General features: G+C 45.5%; 1 long non-coding RNA gene across 5 annotated transcripts in view; it reads right to left on the bottom strand.

Moving 5' to 3' along the window:
* Positions 1–25084, bottom strand: part of LOC127008918 (uncharacterized) — a 93961-nt gene extending 68877 nt beyond the window's left edge. For all 5 annotated transcript variants that reach the window (XR_007761458.1, XR_007761456.1, XR_007761457.1 and 2 more), the window contains exons 1-2: positions 24932–25084; positions 7297–7416 (exon numbers count right to left, since the gene is read on the bottom strand). This is a non-coding gene — a long non-coding RNA (uncharacterized LOC127008918). The remainder of the gene's footprint in view (positions 1–7296; positions 7417–24931) is intronic.
* Positions 25085–26370: the final 1286 nt, after the last annotated feature.

The following is a 26370-nucleotide window of genomic DNA, read 5'->3' as shown; positions in this document are numbered from 1 at the left end:
TCTTCCCATAACACAGACGTCCACTCTCATCCCTCGGGTCACGACAACCTCCTCCTTCAACTTCAACCCTCCATTCTGTCTCGCTAACCCGATCTGATCTTCCACCTAACCCTCCATTGCCCTTCTTCAATAGCTTTTCTCCGCCACTCTTGACTCCACCACATCCACCTCAACACGAGAGCCCCGCCACCATCACCTCCATCACTACAACCTCCATCACCTCCATCCACACCAGAGTACAACCACCACCACTACCCCCACCACCATAACCACGACTCTCCCTATCTCACCAGCACTGCCAATATTCTTTGGCGCCCGGCCGGAGTCGTTTTTCACTCGCTATCTCTTGTCGTGTCTAAATTCTCCGAACACAGTCGAATCTCATCGGTATATCCTCGCGCCCAGTACCATGCGCTTTCTCCAATTTCAGAGTCACCGGTTCCCTTACGCTTCCCTGAGTGCCACGGGTCTCTCTCCTTCCCCAACACAGCTTGTATAATCCTGGCATCTTCCCCGTCAAATTTTCTCCTAAAACATTATCCTTTTCCTTGGCTATTACCACGCGAAAGGTGATCCTACGAGTACAGAAAGTATGACATCTTGCTATGAATCTCTACAGTAAGTCTAATATATTCTTTCTGCAATGATCAAGGCTTCTGGCACAGTGATCTAACATAAAAACCATTCACACACCATCCACAGTGCTATCACACCACCTCAGCCCCTGCCACAACCACCACCATCAAAAAACATTCACACCCTGCCACATTGCCACAACCACCACCATCACCACCATCACGTGTTTCTCACAGCAACAGTAATGCACAAGACTATAACATTTACCAAACCACGTGAGCAGCAGCAACACCTTCCCCTCGCACTTATCTCCGCTAAGAACCGCGCGATTAGGTCCTCCAGCGTGGGGAACACTTCCGCGACAAAAATCATGCAGAATTAAAATATGGACAGAACTCATGGCAGGGAAGAAGACTATCCCGTAACACACCGAGAACATCCCTGCAGCCGGCCCTGGACCCTGACAACGGTGAGCCATCATTTGTGTCGTGGGAAATGAGCTTTAATAGTCGGGTTCACGGGAATTCGGGAGTGTCCATAGGTCCGGAACGGTTCAAGTTGGGCGGAAGATTGATGTGGCGAGATCATGTAAGATTTCCGTACCCCAGTTGTGGAAAAAAATATTAATTATACACTGAAGAGAGGTCGTTTATTGCGTCATCCCTGCACGGGGGCGGAGGGCCAGGGGATCACCGGCCATTTGTTTCCTTTTATGACAGTGATGCCGGGTGGATATGGGGGAAAAATGTATTTGTATGTAATTGTATTTGCTGCGACAAAAAAGTGGACTATGGACAGATGCACACGCACACGCACACACACACACACACACACACACACACACACACACACACACATCCAGTACGTCCTCATGACAACCATAGCACGAGTAGCAGCGTCGAGCAAGCCAAGAGGAAGCGTTCGTGTTTCCTCGCTCCGACTCTCGTGCCCGTAACCAACCAATACATTAGGCGGGTGATGCGAGGGGCGGGACACCTGCCCGAGGACTCAACACCCCTCCACAACACACCGGAACCCGAGACTCCGCCGAGGACACGAGACAGGCGGTAAGAGGCGATAAAAATGCTAATCTTTCCCGGGGACGATTCATCTACTTCCGCCGCCATTTCTCCAACGCTCCGTCTGTGTCTGCGTTTTCTTGTCTTCTGTTTCATGTGCCTTATCCTTCCCTGCGTCTCTGTCCCGGTTCAGGATACAGACAGGGAGGGAAATAGACATACAGACAGATACGGGCAGGGAAAGTCAGACAAGCCGGCGGAGAGACAGGATATTTACAGGCATGATATAGAGAGGTAGAGGAAAAGACACAGACAGACAGGGAAAGACAGTATATTTATAGACACTCAGGATACAGACAGACGAAGAAACAGACATACAGACAGCCAGAAGGACAGACAGACACAGAGGGGAAGGGGAAGGACAGAACACACACACACACACACACACACACACACAGACACACACACACCGAGCAAACAAAGACAACAGCCACCCATGACCTGCCCAATGGCCTTGTTTACCTCCGTTTAGCGCTAAGTGACGGCATCGTTCGGGGGATTAATCGTGTTTAGTGCCACGCGGCCGATGATTGCCCCCACCTCCTTATAGGCCCTGATTCACGACCGATCGTTCTGATGAGTGATGAACACGCGTCAAGGAAACGCACGCAAACCCATGAGGAAAATGAATGGGCTGATGAAAAACACCTCGCCTCGGTTACCCCTCGTGTTGGCCAATACTTCAAGGGTTAAATATTGGGCCTGAGATCCGCCGTTGGCAATCTATACGAGGTGAAGCTTGAGAAAAGGGAAATCAATAAAAAAAATATACGTAAAGTTAACAGCAATACCGAAAAACTGACTGAAAACTAAAAAAAAAAGGTGGACACAAACAATATCAATACAAAACACTTGGAAAATACGAAAAAAGACTAAAGAAAAGAACAAAAGATAAACTAACCCCCCAAAACAACTCTACATCCAAGCAACATGACCAAAAACAAACACAAACTAAAAATCAACAGTCCACGGCAGCAGGCAGGAGCAAAATAACAGTAGCAGCAGCAGGAGTGGCAGCAGCAGCAGAACATCCCACAGAAATCCCCCTCCACCCAGATCCCTCTAATAAAAAAAAGGGATAAAAAAAAGACACGTCCCCCCTCTCCTCGCGTCCAACTCAATATCTCTTCGGAAGTGGAGCGATCTATCCGTCTATTGGCTAAGTAATTTGCATGTAATGTATTTCGGGCACACCTCACTGTCAGCTTCCACTCTAAACGCCAATACGGTGGGACAGGACAGAATTACCCGCCAATAATAGGAACACACAAATCAAGGAAAATACGTGGATGCCTGAAATTGTCCAGATGCCTACCAGGGTTTTAATAAATTCTTTTTCTCCCTTTACCCTATTTATATACCCCACCTACTACCTACACTACCTCACCCATGTCTTCTTGTAGTTTGGGTGTCTGTCTGTGTTTTTTTTTCTTTTCTATACTTCCCTCGTCCCCCCTTTCCAATAATTTCATTCCATTTTTCTCTATCTCTCACTTTCTCTCCCTCCCATTTTTCTCCTCTCCCCCTTTCCCTTCCATTTCGTTGTTGGCCTATCGCTCTCATCTCCCACTCCGTTCCTAAACCTCTTTCTTATCGCCCTGCCTTCCTTAGTATTGCCGCCGCGTACCATAAGCCCTTCTATTACTTTACAGCGGGTCCTTAGTTACCACCTCTTATGTTACTCTAGGTCTTTGCTATTTGCCAGCTTATACTGTCTGCAATTTCATAGTATCTTCGAGTTATATTTTTCTCTCACTCTTGTTCTGTGAGAGACGGATCAGTATAAAGGGAGACGGAGGAGAAAGGAGGCTGTGAAGGTGCATAGGCATAAGATGGACCATATACTTAAGGATGCCTACAGACATAAGGAGACAAGGGTGTTAGTTGCTGAGGACCTGAGGCTTACTTGAGGCAGGTATACATAGGGTTAAAGAAAAGGCAGGTAGGAAAAGGTTGGTGATTTTGAAGACGGCAAATATACGTAGTAGTTATAATGATTTTTTTATTTTTTTATTAAGAAACTGGTGATATAAATAAAATTTATCAAAATAATGAAAACGCGAATCTAAATGCCTTAGATTTTGTTGATTTTCTCAACAACTAAAGAACCAAATACTATCTACTACAAAATCATTAGGGTTAGAAAATGATTAAGTCAATACAATAATAACTGCATGGAGAGGGAGAAGAGGGGCATTAATATGTTATAAAATACTTTGAAATAGGGTGAAGACAAAGGAAGGAAGGGAGAGCCGGGAAGATGAAGGTGCAACGTATGGACGAAATAGGAAAACGAATGCAAATGATGAGGAAGTGGAAGTAATTGGGGATTGAGAGGAGGGTGGACGAGGAAGAGGAGGAGGTAGAGGAGGGAGGCAAGAGGTGAGGGTTGACGCGATATGATAAATTAACTCTAATGGCAGTCATTATCGCCACTTGCTCCTGTTTGTAATACTTATCCGTGCCCTGCGAAACATTAGTCACATCGGCACAGCACTCCCCTTCCTCGCCTGCTCTGCGCTGATGCTGCCGCCGCCCCGTCCTCGCCTCGCTCCGCCTCGCCCCGCCTGACCCGCCGTTCCCTGCCACCAACCAACCAGCTGCGCACCAACCCAGCTCCGCCAGTACGTTATCCTGCCCTTCAACTGTTCCTTCTACCTTATAATATTGTGATCCCATCCTCATTTTCAGACAGCACAAGATTCCTCCACAGACAGTACTTTTGTGTGACTGCCCCGCGCACCGCATGTGAATATACTGTACTTACAAAAAACATTAAAAAACCCAGTAGTAATAGGAAATAAAACCTGATGTATTACTACCGTTATTGTTATTGTTATTTTTATTATGTACTGACTGGTCACAAAAATATAAGTAGAGTTCATTTTGCAGTCTTGAGAGCCCTATTACTTTCCTACACTCTATGCAATATCCACAATTCAGTAAGTTATAATATTTTTTTTTTAAACCGCTCGGACACAAGTTTCTGCGCACTTTCACACATTCGCCTTGTGTCGTCGGGGAGAAAAACATAAGTAAAGTTCATTTTGCAGTCTTGAGAGCCCTATTAATTTCCTACACTCCATGCAGTGTCCAAGATTCAGTGAGTCATAACATTTTTTAAGCTGCTCGGACACAAGTTTCTGCTCACATTGTATCGTGCTCACCTGTCCTCCTGTAACGACGCCAATACCTGACTCATCCCCAGCCATCCGTCACCCAAAGCACCGTCAGAGAAAAAAAAATATCGAATAAAATATAACCCCAAAATAATAATGAGCAGCGGCGACTGTCCACGAAAATAAAATATACTCTTGGGATCTCCGTTGGTTTCGTCCATCACGGAGACGCAGACGAATCGCGGCTCATTAAGCAACATTAGATAGACATTTCATCATAATTTCTCACCCAAATGAGTCGACCACATCCTAGAAGCTGCATTTCCCTTCCTCCTCCACATCCTTTTCCTTTCCCTTCCCTTCCCTTCCCTCTCTCCTGTCCATTCTGTACTTCTCGTTGCCAGGTACCAGCTTAACATATATGTCGTACTTATCATATATAGTATTTTCCGGTTTTTGACACAACTATTGGCATGGAAACATCGATACTTGAAGCTAATAATACTAACTTAAATTGTAGATTATTGGGGCTTGGATGATAGTTTTAGGCCCTGAAAATAATATATGCACTGTTCTGAGTATATGAGAATCCGGCAAGGCAAGCTGTATCCTTACCTCTATATACCTTCTTTTACCATTCATGAAAAAAATAAGAAACACAGCGCTCACAAGCCTTCTCCATATCACCACCCAAATAATGCCAATGTTATTATAATGAAGAAAATATTTTGAAATTCAGCCTTCTCTAAACATTATAAACAAGTGAAAGGCAAAAATTAGGAAAAATAAACATTGCTGGCCCGACACGACAGAGATACTAGGATGGAAAAATTGACTCCTAACAGACTATGAAACGAGGGAAGAATAAAATAAAATAAATGAATTGCCGGAATAAGTCAGAGTAGACAAACAACTCGCATGTAGGAGAGAAAACTTTGGAGAAACTTATGATGGAGAGCCTTTCAAAGTGTACAAACGATAATAATAAAGAGAGAGAGAGAGAGAGAGAGAGAGAGAGAGAGAGAGAGAGAGAGAGAGAGAGAGAGAGAGAGAGAGAGAGAGAGAGAGAGAGAGAGAGAGAGAGAGAGAGAGAGAGAGAGAGAGAGAGAGAGAGAGAGAGAGAGAGAGAGAGAGAGAGAGAGAGAAAGCTAATAAGCATACTATCACCACCTACACATTCAATAGAACAAAAGAAATGTGAATAAAAAAAAAAGAGGCACACCTTTTATAAAACAAATTCAATGCAGGAAAAATTATAAACACAACATAATATAGACTTCTAAAAGCATGAAGGACACAAATTTAACCACCCAAAGAAGCAGAAATGAGAAGGAATAGAAGAGAACAAAAAGCAGGAGACGAACAAGGGGAAGAAGAGAAAAGGACGATGAGGAGGAGGAGGAAGGAACATTGGCAGGGGAGAGTAGTAATCACAAAAAGGAGCTGGAATTGAGAGAGCGTGAGAGGAGGGAAGGAGGATTATAAGAGAGTTAGGAAGACTTGGGTGAAGAGAGGGAAAATGCGAGGAGGGCGGAGGGATTGGGAGGCGGAAGGGAGAGAGACGAGAAGGGAACGAGAGAAGAGAAGGGAGGGAAGGAAGGAGAAACAGGAATAAAGAGAAAGTTAAAATGAGTTACGCAGGATGAATTGAGTACAGGAGGAAGGAGGAGGAGGAAGAATGATGTGGAGGGAAGGAGAGAGACAGAGAGAGGGAAGGCGAGGAGCGGAAACGAAAGAAACCAGGGAATAGATTAGAGAGAGAGAGAGAGAGAGAGAGAGAGAGAGAGAGAGAGAGAGAGAGAGAGAGAGAGAGAGAGAGAGAGAGAGAGAGAGAGAGAGAGAGAGAGAGAGAGAGAGAGAGAGAGAGAGAGAGAGAGAGAGAGAGAGAGAGAGAGTGAGAGAGAGAGAGAGAGAGAGAGAGAGAGAGAGAGAGAGAGAGAGAGAGAGAGAGAGAGAGAGAGAGAATAAACAAGAATAACTAAATAATGAATAAAAAGAAAAAATAAAGAATGGGAAAAAGGTGGAAAAAGAAGGAGGGAGACAGACGGACGCAGGATAGCAAGGAGGGAAAGTAGAAGTAAAGAAGTGAGGAAAGGAGGGAAGGAGGGAGAGAGAGAGAGGGAAAGGGGGGGGGAAAGGGGGGAGGGATGTGGGTGCCGGTGGTAGATGAATGGCTCCACGATTTTGTTTATCCAAGTGACAAATGTGTTCCCTATCCGTCCAGCCAACAGATGCGAAGGTCGCTGTTTAATTTCAACTTAATGGCACCCGAATTAACAAGACGAATGGCACTGTAGTGTGACGGGGGGCGGGAGCGAGGGTGGGGGAGGGAGTGGGTGGAGTGCGGAGGGAGTATAGGCCGCCCTTCGCTTTCTTTAGTAGTCTTCCCTTCGGTCTCGTTCGATCCACCTGGAGAAGCCACCGACAGTCCTTGATTTCACCTTGTCATCCTCCGTCTGGCAGGGCCTTTCAACGCGGCAGTAAAGGCTATCGTACGTATTAATATTTAAGACCCAACTGACCTGCTGTGCGAGTCGCAGCTCCTGCTGATGGGGACCTCTGGCGAACGATGCTTTCTGGCACCCGAGGGAGGGAGGGAAAGGAAAAGGACGCCCAGGTGCCACTGCCGCCTGTGTACCGCCCTGAAAGAGAAAAAAAAGTCAGACAGGCTTTTGGGAGTGAAATAGACGTCTCCTGAATCTTTCACTCCGCCCTTCCTGGGGAGAAAAAGTTTCCTTCTCCCGGTGAGCCAGATTAATTTGTATTCACTTTTCACACTGATTCCTATCGCCTCCGAGTTTCATGTCTTCATTGGCAATTTACGTCCACGTCCGGCGAGGGTCACCGGCGGGGGAGGGGCGGGGAGGGGGACATTAGGAGGGAGAAAGACTTCTTTACTGAACTAATAATGACAAAAATAAATTAAAATTGTTACATCTGTAATAATTATAATAATAACAATAACAATAATAATAATATCAATACAGTGAAGATAATACCACCAAGAGCCATACATTGCAGAAAAATTGGTGAATATAAGGTAATAACGACTTTTTTTTTAAATACAATATTTATAATACAGTACACACACACACACACACACACACACACACACACACACACACACACACACACACACACACACACACACACACACACATGGTCGATACATGCTTCACAACGCAATCCAGCAGGACGTCAGCAGCAGCTCAGCAAGTTAATTACAACCGCAGACTGTCTGGACTGATATTATCCTCCCAGGGTTTGCTCCTCGCCATCCCTGAACACTCCCGGCAGGGTGCAGGCAGGCTGCGGGCTGCGGGCGGCGGGCTCCTGCAGTGTTGGGGCGGGAGTCGCTGCCAGGGAGTGCCGTGCCGCCGTGAGGCTGGGCGGGCCTGGGCTTATCTATCCTCGGGGCGGGGAGCAGGGGTGGAGCAGGTGACGGAAGGCGCCGGTGTTTCCTCCTGGACGCGGGTGAGTGCCGGTGCGGGACTCCCTTGTTCGAGCGGGACTAATGAATAGGACCTTCAGCGCTGGGGGCAGGACTCTGCATCAGAACTATGATAAAAGCTCCAGCCTCGAGGACATGTGAAGATATTTCCTTTTTATCCCTGAAAACACATGATAGAACGTACTCTTCCATTTTGTAAGAACCCAGCCGGCCTTTTTTCCTCCCTGGTCATTAGTACTTGTCGCGAGGTGCAAGGCGGCGTCCGCACGGCGGCTGCGGCTTGGGTCTTGCGGGGCCACTCCTCGACCACTCCCGCGGCCCTTATTCTTCGATTTTCCATGGTCGACGCAGCAGACCATGGAATATTTCATGTTCAGGTAATCCGAGACTCAAAACTCTCTATTACCATCTGCAGGGCTCGTGATCCGAAGCCAAGCAGCGTGGCGACCCCGAACAGTGCCCCGGGGACCCAACTCGGTCCCTGGAGGCCCAGCCATATTGAAGATCGCGAGGCCGACGGCCCAGGCGCGAGTAATCCATCAGTGTCCCCGAACCAGTCACGCCTGTACAGGACCCCGCCCGCCGCCCGAGCCCTCCAGAAAATGTGCTCAAGAAAGGATAAGCTTGGACGCACTATCAATATAAAACAATACCAAGTTAAACACATTATTTACTTATTCATGAGACAGGCTTTGTGACCATGTGTTAGTGTTGCTGGCACAAGAACATGACAAAATACGTTAGTTGCTTCAGGAAGGCTCAGCGTCACACAGTGTCTGGGTAACACTGGAGCTGCATTGTGACGCTGATGCGCTTATCTGTGCCACACACGGACACTCACGAAAAATCGATGCAGACAAAAGTTTAAGCTCCTCATATCCCGCTGCATTTACCCCAGCTTCCATGGTAGGCTTAACCCACGGTAACGGTTAAGAAAGACCTAAGGAATAAAAAATGTATTTATATACACACTGAAGCAAATGATAAACATAACACCTCGACCCCTCCCAGGGTCTTCACACCGTTTTTCCCCTCCTCAATATCCCTCCCCTCTCCTCTTTCTTCCCCCGCGCGTCCCTCCCGCCCGCCGTTGGCCACTCCTGCCCTCCAGACATACACGTCATTAATACACGTCGAGGCAATGGCCAATCAGTGACGGAGGAATACATACGTAATGCCGGAGGCGCCCGGACGCTGGACCAGAGACATTTTTCATCATTGAGGCGGCTGAGAACCAAAATCCCCTGGGAAGGTGAAGAGAGGCGCCGGGGAGGAGTTCGTCACATCTTGATTTAGTGCGAGTATGCCGCCGATGTACTTATGGGGAAGACGACTCACCCGAGGAGGGAGGGAGGAAAGGAGAGCATGAAGGAGAGGGAGACTGACACTGCCCTCGCTTGTTTTTGTGAGGAAGATGCTCGTGTTGCCTCAGCCTAAACAGAAAAAAAAATGTGTAGTTTTAAGTCTACAAACATGAAAATAAACGTGCTCAGGGAAAGACAAGCTGAGTCCCTGACACTCGACCTCCATCCCTCCCTCCCCTCCCCTCACACTTTGCCTCATCCTTCCCTCCCTCCCTCATCCCTCCCTCTCCCTCCTTCTCTCCCTCCGTCCCTCTGCCCCCTTCAACCCCCGGACATGGCCATTCCTGACCGAAGCGCAGACCACAAATTTCACATTTCCAAGAGGTTTTCCATGTTTCCTCCCCTCGGCCACCCACAATAAATCAAAATCCACGTCACAATACTCACAAAACCCTCGTACATCGGTAATTCATCTTCGTTCCCCCGTAAATGCATTTTCTGGGGGAGCTCCGGAAAGTTTTAGATTAGAGAACTTTTCTTCGGGAGAGGGAGCCTTCGGGAGCCACGGGGGGTGGGGGGGGGGAGCAGGGAGGAGGGCAGAGGGAGCAGGATTTCTTCTCTCCTCTCCTCTCTTCTCCTTGGAGGTAAAAATCTTCAGGCTCTGGGATTGAGAATATTTCCCTCTCTCTCTTTTTTTCTAACGATATTCTCAACCACAAAAAAGGAAAATACAAAACAACCGAACACCTACATTATATACAACTTTTTTTTCTCTCTTTCTACACCATTGCCTAACAGCTTTCTTCACTGTTAATAGGCCTGCGCTGTGTTCATTAACAGGAAAGTGAAAGAAGCCTTGAGCAACCATAAAAAAAGGGACATTATTTTCACTGCCATAAAAAAACGGGGGACGGTGAGAGGGAAAGGGGGGGGGAGGGGGGCGGAGGTGCGAGGAAGCGGTGGAGGAGGAGGAGGATACGGAGAAAGTGGCACAGGAGGAGGAGGCTCAGGAGGAGGACGAGGAGGAAGAAGAGGAGGAGGAGGAGGAGGAGGAGGTCAAAACGCAAAAGGAGGAGAGAGAAGGTGAGCAGAAGAAGAAATGGAAAATGGAAAAGGACGAATAGGAAGTTGAGAAGCAAAAGAAGAAAGGAAAAAGCGATTGATGGAGAAAAGGTGATGATGATGAGGAGAAGGAAGAAGAGGAAAAGGAGGTAGAGGAGAAAGAGAAAGAGGTAGAGAAGAGCAGGAGGTAGAGAAGACAAAAGCAAGAGGAAAAGCAGGCGGAAGAGAAAAAAAAAAGAGCAGAAGGTAGAGGAAGTTAGAACAAGAGGAAGGAAAACAAGGAAGTAGAGAAGGAAAAGCAGAAGTTTGGGGAAGGTAGAGGAAGGAAAAGCAGGAGGAAGGAAGAGGCAGGAAAAAGTAGGAGGTTGAGAAGGAAGAGTAGGAGGTAGAGGAGGAGAAGAGCAGGAGGTAGAGGAGTAAAAAACAAGAGGAAGAGGAGGAAAAGGACAGGAGGTATATAGGAGTAAAATACAAGAGGTAGAGTAGGGAGAAGAATAGGAGGTAGAGGAGTAAAAAAAAGAGGTAGAGGAGAAGAGCAGGAGGTCAAAAAACACAAGGAAGAGGGAAGCGTGGGCCGAGGAAGGCAAGGAACGGCCCACGAACAACAGTGAGAATTAGATTTACTTGCTCGATTACGTTTGCGGGAGGAGGACGGCGGTGCGTGTGAGGAATTACTGCTAATGCTGTTTGGGTGCTGCTGCTGCTGTTGTTCTTGGTGTTATGAACTCGTTGTTGCTGGTGTATTTGTTTCTTTAGTTGTTGTAGCTTTTTTTTTCTTTTACAACAAAGGCGACAGCTCAAGGGCACACAAAAAAAGGAAACAATAATAATAAAAAAGCCCGCTACTCGCTGCTCCTGGTTGTGATTATAGTTGTTCTTGCTGTTGTTTCTATTGGTCCTGTTCTGATTAAGGTTATTCTGGGGACGACTAAAGGTGTGGTTCTTGGTGTGGAGTGTGTGTGACCTGGTTTGCGTGGCTGAGGAAGTGTGCTAAAGTATGTTCTGGTGTGTGTGTGTGGCTGGGGGAGTGTCCTGGACTGTTTCTAGCTGAGTCAGTGTTCTGGAGTGCGTGCATCTTGGTGTGTGAGGCTGAGTGAGTGTCCAAAAGTGTGTCCTGGAGTGTGTATGTCAGGGGGAGTGTCCTGGAGTGTTTCTAGCTGAGTCAGTGTCCTGGAGTGTTTCTAGCTGAGTCAGTGTCCTGGAGTGTTTCTAGCTGAGTCAGTGTCCTGGAGTGTTTCTAGCTGAGTCAGTGTCCTGGAGTGGATAAATCCTGGGTGTCTGTGGCCGGCGGACCCTCACACCCGCGGCCGGCCACTCTCTATGAGGGATGACCACGCACCGCCGCTGCCCTGAGTGAATTAGCCGGAGAATTCGGAGCAGAGTCTGGGGATATCGGATACTAATTGGCGGGGGAACAAAGAGGGACGCTGGTCTCAGGCAGGCTATATACGGCGTAAAGGTTGGTGTGTAGGCCACGTGAAGCAAAATGCAATGAGCAGGTCGATTCAGCTACTTCGAGGTACGCAAGAACACTAAACTTTTTTATGATAATGTATAGTAAAGCTCTTGAATATAATAGCTGAAAAGTCGAAAAAAAAAAAACGAATTGAAATGTTATCTTTAAAATAATTTTTCATTTCATATTTTCGCCCAAACGGAATAACAAAATCCACAAAATTTAAGGAATGATTAATAGCACTGCACGAGGATATGACGAAAGTAACACACAAGACGCTCTGGACCATAGGAACTTAAACTATTATAGAAACTTCACTACTTACTGCCATTGCCATTGACTATATAAGGTTTGAGATGGTCTCGACTTGTGTGTCCTAATATAGCCCAACATTACTAAGACAATGAAAGAAGGACATAAAAGAGGAATAAGGATTTGAGAGAGAGAGAAAGAGCGAGAGCGAGAGCGAGAGAGAGAGAGAGAGAGAGAGAGAGAGAGAGAGAGAGAGAGAGAGAGAGAGAGAGAGAGACACCTGCATGACTTATGACTAATCAATGGGAGGTAATTCTGCAGGCCGAGGAGGGCGGGCTGGAAGGTGCCACACTCACGGCGGGAGATTTATGGCCCGGCCGCTATTTTTACCACAATCCCGGGCCTTGTTGTGGCGCCATTACCGGGAGGAGGCCGAGGAGAGGCGGCGCCCTTTGAATCGCTTGTAATTATTCCCGTAACGAATATTTTCTGGCCTCACTTTCTTAGGAGGGAGAGAGTAAGTGTGTGGGGGGGAGGGAGAGGGGAGAGAGAGAGAGAGAGAGAGAGAGAGAGAGAGAGAGAGAGAGAGAGAGAGAGAGAGAGAGAGAGAGAGAGAGAGAGAGAGAGAGAGAGAGAGAGAGAGAGAGAGAGAGAGAGAGAGAGAGAGAGAGAGAGAGAGGAGAATTTCATTATGTATTAACTTATTTCCTCAGACAATACATCAGTGACACACACAAACACACACACACACACACACACACACACACACACACACACACACACACACACACACACACACACACACACACTTACATGTATCACCAGCACCTTCTTTCTCAGCACAAGGATTCACCAAGGACAAGCAAAACTGTGGTCAGAATACAATTACTTATTTTAGCTACTTCTCCACATCATATTTCCGAGACACGTTCCTCCCTAATAATGAGATACGTCAGTACACTATTTATTCTTGAAGTCAGACATTATTTCCAATTCCTTCTCTTTAATCCCCGTGTTAAGATATTCGACAAATTATGAATGAAAACATTATCAGTAAAATTCGATCCCTTGAGTGTTGTTTTAGATTACATCAATAACTGGTTTAAGTGAATAATGTTTTTTGGATAACTAATCATCACAAGACACTAGATATTGATTATACAGTTGGATAAATTATTTAGTTATTTCTTTTACGATTTTTTTCCCTTATCCTTGTAGAAAAAATCTGATAAAAAGTGAAATATATAGTTTGGTATTATTCGACTGACAGACTAAAATATATATATCTCGCTTATCAAAATCCAATGTCAGGTCAGTAGACACTTTTTTTCTACACCCTGATGAATTTTCTTTTAACTTCACACGCTCCCTTTTTTCACCCCCGAGACACGGCCAAGATAATTCCTGATTCCGCCCCTCGCCGAGCCTCCTTGATATTTCTCATCACAGCGCTCCCTATATCTCTTCCTCGCTCCACCAGCTCCCCTATTTTCTCCTCCCCCGTCCTCACCATTCTCTTTCCTATTCCCCTCACCTTCCCCTCGCCTCGCCAATTCCCTATTTCCTCTCTCGGCCTCGCCCTCCCCTCGCCACCCTACACTGTTTGGCTCCCTGCCGCTCTAGGCCTACTGCGCCATAAATCACTGACCCCCGGCGCTCCCCCTCTCGGCCTCTCTGGCATTTAATCAATGCATCCATGACAAGGCGACACAGCTTCGCCTCGACTGCAATTTTTATTGGTTCACTCACCCTTCAGTGCAGGACAGGGGAGGAGGAGGGGTGTGAGGGGAGTGGTCGGGGGATAGAAGAGGAGGGGAAGGGTGTGAAGATGTGAGGGGAAGGTAAGGGGTGCGGAGAGAGGGATATGGGAGTGGTGGAGAAGCGGAGAATGATATAGAGCGTGAAGGAGGAATGAGAACAAGAGATGCTTCCTCACGTTATAGTTTTAATTTTGTTTGTACGTTCATGTCTGTGTATTCGTGTGCGTGTGCGTGTGTGTGTGTGTGTGTGTATTCATGCATGTGTATCATTAGGCTTGGCAGCAGCATGCATGACTGTACAGGTGTCTTATCATTTGTGTGAATACAAGTTGGTCCATCATCCATATCAAATTCTGTTTCAATCTTCAACCATCGTACATTCAGACAATAATAGCTCTCTGGTAAGGGTAAAGATCTCCACGAGTTAAGCTAAGCAAGGGAGGGAGAAGGTTAAATAGAGAATGTGGAACGAGAAGGAGCAGGGTGTGGCGTAAAGGTAAGATAAGGTAAGGTAAGGTGAGGTAAGGAGTTATGGGGCGAGAGAAAGATTAAAAGGGGAGTAATATAGACAAAGACGTGGAAAGGAAAGGTAAAGAAAATATGGAATGTGGACAAGTCATGGTTTAGGGACGGAAGGAACGGTGGAATAAGGAAGAGAAGAAAGGTAAGGAGTAGGGAATGTGGTATAGGCATGGACAGGTGGTCTGGAGGGCGGGGCGGGGTAGGTAGGCCTCCCAATCCTACTGATGAACCTAGATTAATGGCATATATTTATCGTCATTAGAGACCAGCTCCTGTCAGGTGGCAAACACAGGTGAGTGTCTCCTTGAGGACGGACTCTTCCCCATCTCCCAAAGGTCCTGCCAATGACCTCAACACCCTGAACGCCTACCTCTCTCCTCAAACCCTTTAACCCCCACCTCTCCCCTCTTACCCCAATCCCCTCTAACCCCTTAACCCTTTTCTCTTTCCCTCTGACCCTTCATCCCCTTTTATAGCCCTCAACTCTACCTCTATTCTCTAATCCCTCACCCCCATCTTGCAGTCCTTAACCCCTCTCTCCTTTCTGCCCTCTTGTGTCCTTCATTCCCCTCAGTTCTGAACCTTTCCCTCTTCTCCCACTGGCCTCTCATGCTAGCTAGGTTCTCTCAGCCACCTACCTCTTCCCCTGATTCCTTATACCCTTTAGGTCCCTTCAATACCTGGCCGTTTCTTCTAACCCCTCATTCTCCCTTTATCATCATCAAGAACAACTGCCAACTGATTTTTCATTCACTCTGGACTCAAGTTTTTCTTAATATTCATCTCTCTCCTAAAAAATCTCACTCTCTAACTTCCCTGAACCTTGAACTCTTCTCTCTAACCTTTCATTCCTTTAGTCCCTTCAGTGTCCCCTCTCCCATCTGATCCATTACTCCAGGCCTATAGATTCCCTTCTCCCCTCTTCTTCTCCCCTCTGAGTCCTCATTCCCTTTAGGTACACTTAACTATCACCTCATCCACCTGGCCTTACATTCCCTCTAGCTCCATTCAACCCCGACCTCTTTCTTCTATGATACCTCACGCCCTCTAGGTTCTTCGAAATATCTCCACTTCTTTCAGACTCCTCATGCATCCTTTTCAAAAATCCCCTCAATCCTCTGACCTTTCACTCCCCTTTAGCATTTACGTCACCACATTATCTTTATCATCATGCCCTATTAGCCCCTCAGTTCTCAAGACGACCTTTCCTCCCCCTTACACACACATTACTGCAAGATTCCAGTCTAACTCTCATCCTTATGCTCGCTCACAGCCCAATCAGCCCTCAGACCTCTCATTATTAAGCCTCTTCCCCTATGAGGCTCTTCGCTTTTTGAGGCTTCACGCGCCTCTCAAACTCTCCCCTCGACAGTCCCCTCCATGTGTCCTTCCAAAATGTTGAGGTGCATAGGAAGGGAGATCGAGGTGTTTGTGGCAAGGGCCTGTAATATACAACTGTGTTTGGGAGAAGTTTCTATCTGAGGAACAATGGTGTTTTGCTGATTTATATGTGTTTAAATGCACTGTGAACTCTTACTCAATAAATAATTTGTCTAGGTGATTACGCTAACTTAGGAAGGATATCTGTAGTAATTAATGTCTTTGAGTTTTACATACAACAAAAAGAAGAACATAATAATAGATGTAACTATTTCAATTTCTTCCATATGGCTAATTTACATTGAAAAGTGGAAATGGACACATATTTCACATTACATACTACGCACTACTACGCTACACACTACACACTACACACACACACACACACACACACGCTGCTCTGTAAGGTGTGTGGCGGCATCACTCGCAGGTGTGCCGTTCAATTAAGGTGTAAGTGATCGCTCGTCCACTCCCGCCGCCCGCCCGACGCTGACAAACTCGCGTCGCTGTATTAATTATGATTCCCTTTATTGCAAGCCTGCTAATGCCTCACCCGGCTGCTGATACACCCCCACTCTTCCCTTCCTCCCGTTCCCCCCCACCCCCTTGCTAATAGTGTTTTCCCCCTCCCAACCCTTATGAATGGTCTCTCGTCTATGCACTGTTCGTTTTTGGAGCAGGATAAGTCAAGGGCAAAAGCAATAAAAAGAAGAAAAAGTAAAATAACAATGAAAAAAGAAAATTTCGTTAGGTTGAAAAGTAAAGGAAGATGCCGAAAAAAAGTTAAAATTTGTCCTAAAGATGTCCTCTACCTCTACCTGGGCTTTCCCTTCTTTCATAAATCCCTTTTTATCTAACAGTGCTCATTTCCTCATTACTAACAGTCTCCCATTCCTTTGCCCTTCTTACAACTTCTTTCTGCTCATTATTCTTCCTTCTGCTAATATCCCTCTCCTGTATATCAAAATCACGCCCTTCCCTATGCCAACTTTTCTCCAGTCTTTTACTATTGCAACGCTTGTTCTTTCTCACTATGCCCCCCAAAAAAACTTATACTTGTATTTTTATTTCTTATTCATTTTTCATCGTCTTCTTAACATTCTTTTCTCCCCTTTATCTTTTATTGGTGTACCGTGCTTTCTCTTATCCAGTTAGTGCTTCCTCCCTCTTTCATAATACCTTCTTTTCCTCCCTGCAGATACCCGCCTCTCTACGTTCCTTACTTTCCTGCATCTGACTAAGTACACTCTGCCTTCCCTCCCCTTGTTGATGCTACTCACTACATTTCCCTGTAAGTATCTATTTTTCCCTCTGTTCTTTTTATTCTGCACATGCCTCCTTACTTTCCCTCATGTACTTATGCCCTCTTTCTTTCTCCTCGTGCCCAAGACTCCTCCCTCTCACTTCCCTTCAAAAAGTCCCCGTCACTTCCTCTCCTAATGTCCTCCCTTCCCCCTATCCTTGTGGCTTTCTCTTCCTGCCACTCCCAGCTAAAACCCCTCCCTCCCCTTTCTTAATCTCTCCCCTCCGTCCCTTCTTACCAAGGCTCCTCTCTCATCCTGCTCACGCCCCTCTCCCCCCTGCTCGTGCCCTTCCATCTCCCTGCTAATTTGCTAATGCTCCTCCCTCCCTACACCCTTCATCTGCTTATGTTACCACACTCCTTATTGATGCCTCTTCCTTCAGCTTGACTTGGTTTGGTTGCTAATTCTAGTTTAATAAGTGTGCACTTACAGGTATTATTTTCAAGATGACTAATTGGTATATAAGAGTTTACTACATTTCCTTAGGTGAGAGTTCAAATATCTATCTTTCTACCTATATATACATTTACATATACATTCATTTACTTGTTTTCTAATGGTTAAAAGATAATAATAACAATAGATAATACAAATAGTAATAAAAATAGCAAATACAATTAACATACCATAATTCTCTCTCTCTCTCTCTCTCTCTCTCTCTCTCTCTCTCTCTCTCTCTCTCTCTCTCTCTCTCTCTCTCTCTCTCTCTCTCTCTCTCTCTCTCTCTCTTTCCTTCTTTCTCTTTTTCCTTCTCTCTCTCTTCCCTTCCCTCTCTCTTCCCTTCTCTCTCTCTTCCCTTCCCTCTCCCTCTCTCCTCACCCAGCGCCTCCCACTCTTCCTCCCTCGCCTTGGCCTTAAGTCTCGGGAGATAAATACAGGCGAGAAAACGCTGAAAGGAGGAAATTACTTATACTGAAAGGTTCCAACTCGATATTAAGCCAAGGCCCATTGCGATCCGAGTGCACTCCGCCGTGGTTAAAAAGCATCATGATTTCAATGACAAGAGAACGATGGATGGCGCGATTTGCATAAAGACCCCGCCAATTAATCTCGCCGGGGAAGGTCTGCCATTGCTAAGTACTGTTCCCGCAGGCGACCCCCTTCAGGAATTGATTATGGACCCGGTCTTCCCTAGGTCGAGAGCGCTGAAGTTACCGAGTGAGTGGTCTTAGTGCAGAGGATGAGGTGGAGGATTGAGGATGAAGGTATATGGTGTTGGTGGTGGAGGTGGTGAAGGAGGAGGCGTGGTAGCTGTAGTGATGCTTGGGGTATTTGGTAAGGAGGAAAAATAGTGTAGAAGAGGAGGAAGAGTTGGGATGGAAGTATTTTGTGTTGGTGGTAGTGGAGGAGAATGTGTGGTATAATTATGGTTATGCTGGAGTATAAGGGGAGGAGAAAAAAATGTGGAGGAGGAGGAAGAGAAGGAAATATAATAATAATAATAAAATGATAGTACTATATTGTGATGAAGACAAAAGGGAGGCATTGATGCAATAATGGGTGTGGGAATTATATGGTAAAGAAGAAAAGAGGTGGTAGTGATGAGGAAAGAATGGTGGTGTAAGGAGAAAGTATGAATAAGGGAAGGAGGAAAGTGGAGCTATGTTACGATGGAAATGGAGGGTGAGGTGAGCAAGGATGAGAGGTGTGGATGAGCGGTGATAGAGGTCGTGGACGTGAGAGGGAGAGGAGGTATGATGATGGTGTCGGAGGGTGTTACATATAGAAAGAGACAGGCAGAGATAGGCATAGATAGATACGTAGATAACGGAAGAGAGAAGATCTACAGTATAGGTATTAGAAGAAAAGAAAAACGCAGTAAGATTTCGAGGCATAGTGAAGGAGAAGCAGATTATAAAGATATGAAAATTATTTGGAGAGGAAGTTTAATCTGTAAAAAGAAAAAAATACGGCTATAAAAGAAAATTATGATAACAAAAAGAACGTAGAGTAAAAATAGGTATATATAATGTAATGGTTCATGAAATAATTACGAAAGGGAATAAGACAACAAGAATTTAATATGGAAGTATAATTAAGATAAAGAGGTAGCAAGAGAAAGTGAATGCAAAGAGAAAACATAACGAGAAGGACTTGAATAGAATGCTGAGAGGATGAAAATAAAGCGAATTAAAAGCGAGAGGCTGGAGAGGAGGAGAAAGGAAAAGAAAGAAAGGAGGAAAAGGAGGAGTGATGAAGAAACTCGGGAGGTGAATTAATAAATGATGAACATAAACACGATGAGACTATTATGATGATCGAATAATTTAGAGGCAGGAAAAAATAGTTTGAAGGGAGAGAACACGAGAAATATAAAACTAGTAAGGAAAATAAGTATATGATGATAGGAAAACGTGAAAAAAAGACATAATAAAATAAATGGAGGAGCAGAAATATGACCCGGAAGATGAAGAAAAAAATGAAGAGGAGTAGGAAGAGAAGGAAGAAAAGGATGACGCTAAAGAAAAGAATATAGAGGCAAAAGATGAGAACTAGAAAAGAATCGAGAGCCAAGTAAAAAAAAAAAAGAAGAAATACGGAGAGAGAAGAGGAAGAAAATATAATAGCGAAGGTATAAGAGATAAATAAAAAAAAATAGCATATAGAAAGAGAGAGGCGGAGGAGGCGGTTAATTAGGAAACAGTGCAGAACTAAAAAAAAAAAAGAGGTAGTGAAAGCAAAACGAAAATGAAGAAACAGAAAATGATTAATGAAGACAATATGCAACGTGAGGGAAGAGGAAAACAAAAGAGGAGGAGGAGGAGGAGGAAATTATTCTGTTAGCGGAGAGGAGGAATAAGCAGGTTTGGTGGGTGTTTTTTTCTTTATCTTGAATGATGCAACACAAATATGCAACACAGATATGTAACAGAATCTTGACAAAGCACCTGGATCCACACACGTATACTCCTGGGCAGGTAATAGTTGATACGAACACATGCACACACACACGCCAATAATAAGAGTAATAATAATAATAATAATGATAATGATAATAATAATGATAGTAAAAATGATAATTAAAACACCAGCACCAACAACAGGCTCAACACAAAAGGAAAAAAGGACTTAGCATTATTAAAACAGCAATACCTACCTACTGCACATGATGGACGAGGAACAGTAATTACAAGCACTGTCCGCCTCGTAACAAAAAAAAAAAAAAGCAAAAAAATACTGATCACAATTTTTCCATAACTCAGACACGATATCAAACGCTTTGTAAACACTCGAAATCAACAGGTAAATTGTTCTGGGCCAATTACAGTGACGGTGGCGAAAAATGTGGCAACGCTGAGCCCAGGCCACGCCCCCCGCTAGCCGGCCGCGGGCGCTGATAGGCTGCGCGGATCATTAATCATGCGGCTGACCCGGGCGCCGCCAGGAGGGCCGAGCCAAAAATTCCCGCCTCGCCTCATCAGCGGTGTTGCCACTGTGCTCCGGCGCGGCGGAATTGCAGGTAATTTTTAGGATCGCCTTCCGATGCATGCACGGAAAATTCCTCTATGGCGCTGTGTCATGGCGGCGACAGTCCCGGAATCGAGTTTATGTTACGTTAACTTTTGCTTCGCGTGTGTGTGTGTTTGGGGGGAAGGGGGGAAGGGGGTGGGTTAGATGGGCGGGGGGTGTTGTATTCTATTGTGTTTGATTAATAGTGTTTTGTGTTGTTGTTACTATTACTGTTTTCTTTTTTTATTTGTTTGTTGCTTGTTTTATTTCCCGCTGTGCCTGCCTGTCTGCCCGTCTGTCTGTCACTGCATGTAATTCCACTGCCATGAATATTCATTCGTCTCTCTACTTGCACGTAACTAAACCCAATGCTCGCCAAGACGTAACCTTTGTCTCTTCTAACTCTACACAGCACGATCAAGTCCCCTTATAACGCTCCAATGTCTACGAGAAAGAATATAGCAAATGAACAATAGAACAAATATACAGGAAGATAATAAAAAAATAAGGAGAGCCCCGTAATTTCCTAGCATGTATACCGAAAAAAAAATTGCAGGCGTAGTATTTGTTGTTATATTTCGTGTTAGTTGTGTGTGTCTGTCCCACCGCCGGCCCAGTCTGCGCCGCGCCCCGTTCAAGCCCCTTCTTCCCCCCGCGACGCCGAAGCCCAAACCAGCATTTTTCGGATGTTTTTTGAGAGCAATAAATAAGTTGGCTGGAAGAGTAAAGACGAGTTGAGAAATCGTGTGTTTCCTCCGCGTGGAAGTTTTATTTCCTGAGACGCGGGATAAAAATGACTTGTCTGAAAACCGGAATTATGTTTTAGGTCCGTCAGGTTTTAAGGATAAAGCGACTCCCGACCCAGGAATCTCCAATAGCGAGTTGTGTTTGTTTTTCCCTGTTTTTGTTTTGTTTGTTTTTTTGTGCCGTGTTTCGTTTCGTTTGTGTTTGTTGGTGTTTGTTTTGCAGGTTTTTGTTTTAAGTTACGAGGGAGAGAGTGATGGATCCAGTCTTAATTTTTACTGTGTGAGGAGATTCCTTATTCCTGTTTATATATTTACGTGTATGTGTACCCAAGCTTACTCCTGTACCGAGAGGGTGGTTATAATTCTCTCTCTCTCTCTCTCTCTCTCTCTCTCTCTCTCTCTCTCTCTCTCTCTCTCTCTCTCTCTCTCTCTCTCTCTCTCTCTCTCTCTCTCTCTCTCTCTCTCTCTCTCGTAATTTCCTTCTGCAATTAATACATACGTCAGTCTGTTATCTGTCTTTAATTTATATACTCGCACGTCTGCCAGAGTTCGCCATGTCAACGACTAGGCCGGAGGAATGATTTTGTTGGCTGTGAATCATTGTTTTCTTCTTCCATCACTTGCCTCTTCGCCCTGAGTCACAGAGCTGGCATATTTCACAGCCAGTTTATTTTCGTATGATTCAGTGTATATTTCTCTATTCTGACTCCTGATATTACTCTGACCCTCAAGAGCCGAGTATAGATATGTAACTCTTTAAAGAAGCATCAATAATAGGCCGTTAGACATGGAAGAATACAGGGAAAAATATAAACAAAGAATATACTGTTTAAATAGCTATTATCTACTCGAATATTAGTCAAAATGGCGAAAACAAATTAATGATGAGAAGTTATCGGTATAATAAATATCGAGTTAGTAACAGTTTCTAAAGGCAAAATTAATTATGACTGTGTAATTCACCTTATCAACTGCTATTACGTCGCTCTCCTCATTAGAACTATTTTTGAATTATTACTCAAATATCGGAGAAAGACAGCTGAACCTCTCGACAGCTGGTTGCAAATGCACAGCAAGAGCTTATCGGTAATCAGAACGTAGCTGGGAAATAATCAACGTGAATATATGCCATGAATGAAACTGATCCACTCCACCATTGCATTTCAGAGCATCAGCGGGGGCAGAGGCGGAAGAGTACAGGGCAGGCGGGCGGGGTTTTACGGAGACGGGAGCAAGGGCAAGGAGAGCAGGGCCTACATTATGGGGCACTCGCTCTATTATTCCGTCCTGGGCCTCGAGAAATAAGTCCTCGCAGTGAACGTATTCGTCTTCCTGAATTTCTAGTATTGAGGAGCCGCGAGAAATATGCGACAACATCCATCGTGGCGGCCGTGACGGAGGTAGCGGTCGCGGGCGGGTCGCGGGGAGCAGAGTCGCAAGGAACCCGCGTGAATCTCTCCCAGCCATGTCTCCTCCTACTTCCTTACGGGCGTCTGATGCGAGGGCGTTGTGGTGGAGGTGGTGTGAGTGGGTGGAAGAGGTGGTCAGGGTCGGGGCTGTGAAGTTATAGTGAGGGAGGGGCTGATGCGGTGAGCGAGGGGGATATGATCTGTTTATGACTTTTTACGACTGAGATGGTAGTTCGATGGCTGTGTGTGTGTGTGTGTGTGTGTGTGTCAGTGTCAGAAAATTCCACGAATCGCAAGTAACCTATTTTTCCTATACCGTAGAAATATTTACTCTATCCAAGAATCTACTGACAGCACGACGCTTTTTGTTGAACTGTCGAGACAAACTGCAATTAAAAATAACAGTTTCACATTTAACGATAATCAACAAGCATATTTACAGTAGTGTACGATGATCTCCAAATACAAAACACGGATTAGGAAGACTTTGATGGGATAAATAAAATATCGAAGAAAATTTATATTGCATGTAGAACCCAGTTAACTAGTAAATCAGTTCCCTAAATGCCTTCATCGCTGCCAAACTGTTGTGTTACCGAAATTACTCATACTTCCGATGATAGTCAAGATAAATAACTAGTTTGGGTATTTATATATTTACTAGTATTTTCCGGTACTCGACTTGCGTGGCCCGTTACACACCCACAGCCTCTTACCGAGAAGACATATTTACTCGCGATAAACTAGGGCAGGAGTGAGAGGCAGGTGCTAGGGCGAGCGATATAACAGCTCACTGGGTATGGGGAGGCGTTCCATCTCGACTTGTCTTCTCACCACTCATAGCTGTCCACCTGCACGCCCTCCCCTCCGTCAGGTGATTAAACTCATCTTATTCCCATTTCTTATAAGCAGACGATGAGAAACATGTCATAGGAAGAGTCTAAATACCTTGTTCCTAGTTAATATTCACTCCCTTTTCTATTATTTTCTGTTTTGTGCTTCGTTTATATAGTTAACGGTTGAGGATGGCTTTGTTTTGTCTATTTCTGCTGTCTGAAAATATATGGCAAGTGACGGTATGCCAGGGAGCAGGAGCAAGGTTATTCCTAATTAATATTCACTCAATTTACTATCAATTCTGCATTCTTTTCCATCCCTTGAGTTAGCGATTCGGGAATGCCTCATTTTGCTTTCATTTCGACAGCCTAAGATTATATGGCTGCCCCTTTTATTATATTTGCTTTCCGTTTCATCTTTATAGTTCCTGGACGGCTTTGTTTTCCCTTCATTTCGACAACCTTAAAATAATATATGTGGGAGCGGGTGCAGTGTTATGCCTAATCAATACTCAATTTTCTATTCCTGCTGCATTTTACTTAATCTATATGGTTAGCGAATAGGGAGGGCTTTGTTTACCCTTCATCTCGACAGTCTAAAAATATATGGGAGGTGACGGAGTGGCGGGGCGCGGGTGCAGTGTTCCGGAAGCTGGGTGTGGCGCGACGAAGACTGAGCACGGGGCAACGAGACGGATTTCTTTGTGACGGGCGGGGGACAGGGTGTGACGGCAGCAAGGCACTCTGGAGCGGGAGATGGAAAATGGTGGCCTGGCAGTGTGACGTGGAGGAGGGCCAGGTGTGTGACGAAAGATAAACAGTGTGTGTGTGTGTGTGTGTGTGTGTGTGTGTGAGGGGCTTGGCAGTGGCATGGTGGGGTCGGGGTGTGTTGGGGAGGAGAGGATGGGGGTAGGGTGAGGGAAGAAAGACATCTGACGAGGAAGGAAGTGGAATGTGAAGGCTGGTGAGGAGGTATGTGACAAGGAGTGAGGGGAAGAAGAGGAGGAGGAAGAAGGCGACGACGAGGGGGAGGTAGGAATGAGTGTTCGTCAGACAGAAGCGGACAATGGACTTTTAACACGAAAACATGACTAGCTATTTACCTGTGACTAGAAACGAGCACATAACAGCAAGACTCATAATCTAGACTATGCATAACACTACCAGGACCAAAAATCAGGTTAGAGAGGGACCAAGGAGGTGAACACTCGAATAAGCTAAATACCTGGATGAAATTCTTGATCGTGGTCCAGTCGGTAAATGCTATCGGCGCGAGGTCTTGGAATGCAGCCTTACACGTCGTGCCTCCGCGGCTTCTGGCAGCGACTAAGTGCATAGACTTAATTGGTGCAGCGAGAAATTCGAGACCCCGAGAACCTGAATCGAAACACAACCGCCACTTCACTGACGTCACGAGATGGTTGGTGGGTAGTTCTGTTGTTCGGTTGTAGTTTCAAAGTGTGTGTGTGTGTGTGTGTGTGTGTGTGTGTGTGTGTGTGTGTGTGTGTGTGTGTGTGTGTGTGTGTGTGTGTGTGTGCAAGGTGAGTGATAGTTAAGTGTGCAGAAAAAAAGAGCAAATCACTGAAGTACAGAAAAATCGCTGATGGACCTCTCTCTCTCTCTCTCTCTCTCTCTCTCTCTCTCTCTCTCTCTCTCTCTCTCTCTCTCTCTCTCACACACACACACACACACACACACACACAGACTAGCCGGGGGTCGTTAGCGGCGGCCGGAGTGATCTGCTGGAACGATTTATGGCGTGTTTTTCCTCTATTAATAACTTAATTTGGGAGAGTGCCTTGCAGGGCCTCGGATGCGCCAACATTCCGGCCAGACTCTCGCAGCAACGACAACTTGCTCGTTCCTGCCGTGAATAATTTTCCGAACACCTTTTTCTTTTTAATTATTGACAAGGTAGTTTTCTCGTTAAATATTACTCTCGTTTAATGATTCTGTATTTTTAGGATGGCTGAGTGTATGAAATTTAGCCGAGGACTCATGTGCCGAAAAATATATGGTGTACTTTAGTTTTAAGCAATTATTTACTACAGGGACTGAATATATTGTTTTTAGAAGTCTGGGAAAAATCAAGACAAGATTAAAATAGGCAAATGCAATGCAAAAATAAATTATACGACTCTTTTCCTCTTACAGCAAGGCAACGGAATTTTACCTGTGCAACACCTAGAGGAAAAAAACACCGATCACCTGAGAAATATGGACGACCAGGTATACTTATTATGAACACCTGTATCTTCATAACCCTCCCCAGCAGCCAGGATCAGGAACGAATTTAGCGGAGGACAGCGACGCGAACCCCGGCCGTCCTATCTGTATGCCACCTCGGCCTCCCTCAATTATATAACACACACATATATGGAGGACGCGGCCGGGGGAAAAGGTCAGTCCTATTAAGTCTCTCCTCCGCTGCGATCTACGGCTCCTCCGCTCCCCAACAACACAGATGACATCCAAGAGCGCTCAGGTGTGTCAGGAGGTGTAAAGGAGGACTGGAAAGAGGAAAAATGAAGGAAAACAGCATATCGAGGGACAGGGAAGGCCTCACCACCATTTTGAATTTTCCCGTTTTCTGTGCTGCTGCTGTCCCTCCTACTCCTCCTCCCTCCAGACCCTTCGCTCCTCTCTCCTCTCTTCTCCCTCCCT

This window comes from Eriocheir sinensis, chromosome 39 (assembly GCF_024679095.1).
Source record: "Eriocheir sinensis breed Jianghai 21 chromosome 39, ASM2467909v1, whole genome shotgun sequence".
NCBI classification, from domain to species: Eukaryota; Metazoa; Arthropoda; class Malacostraca; order Decapoda; family Varunidae; genus Eriocheir; species Eriocheir sinensis.
Note: the sequence above shows the minus strand (reverse complement) of the source record. Positions and strands in the feature narration are given on the sequence as shown.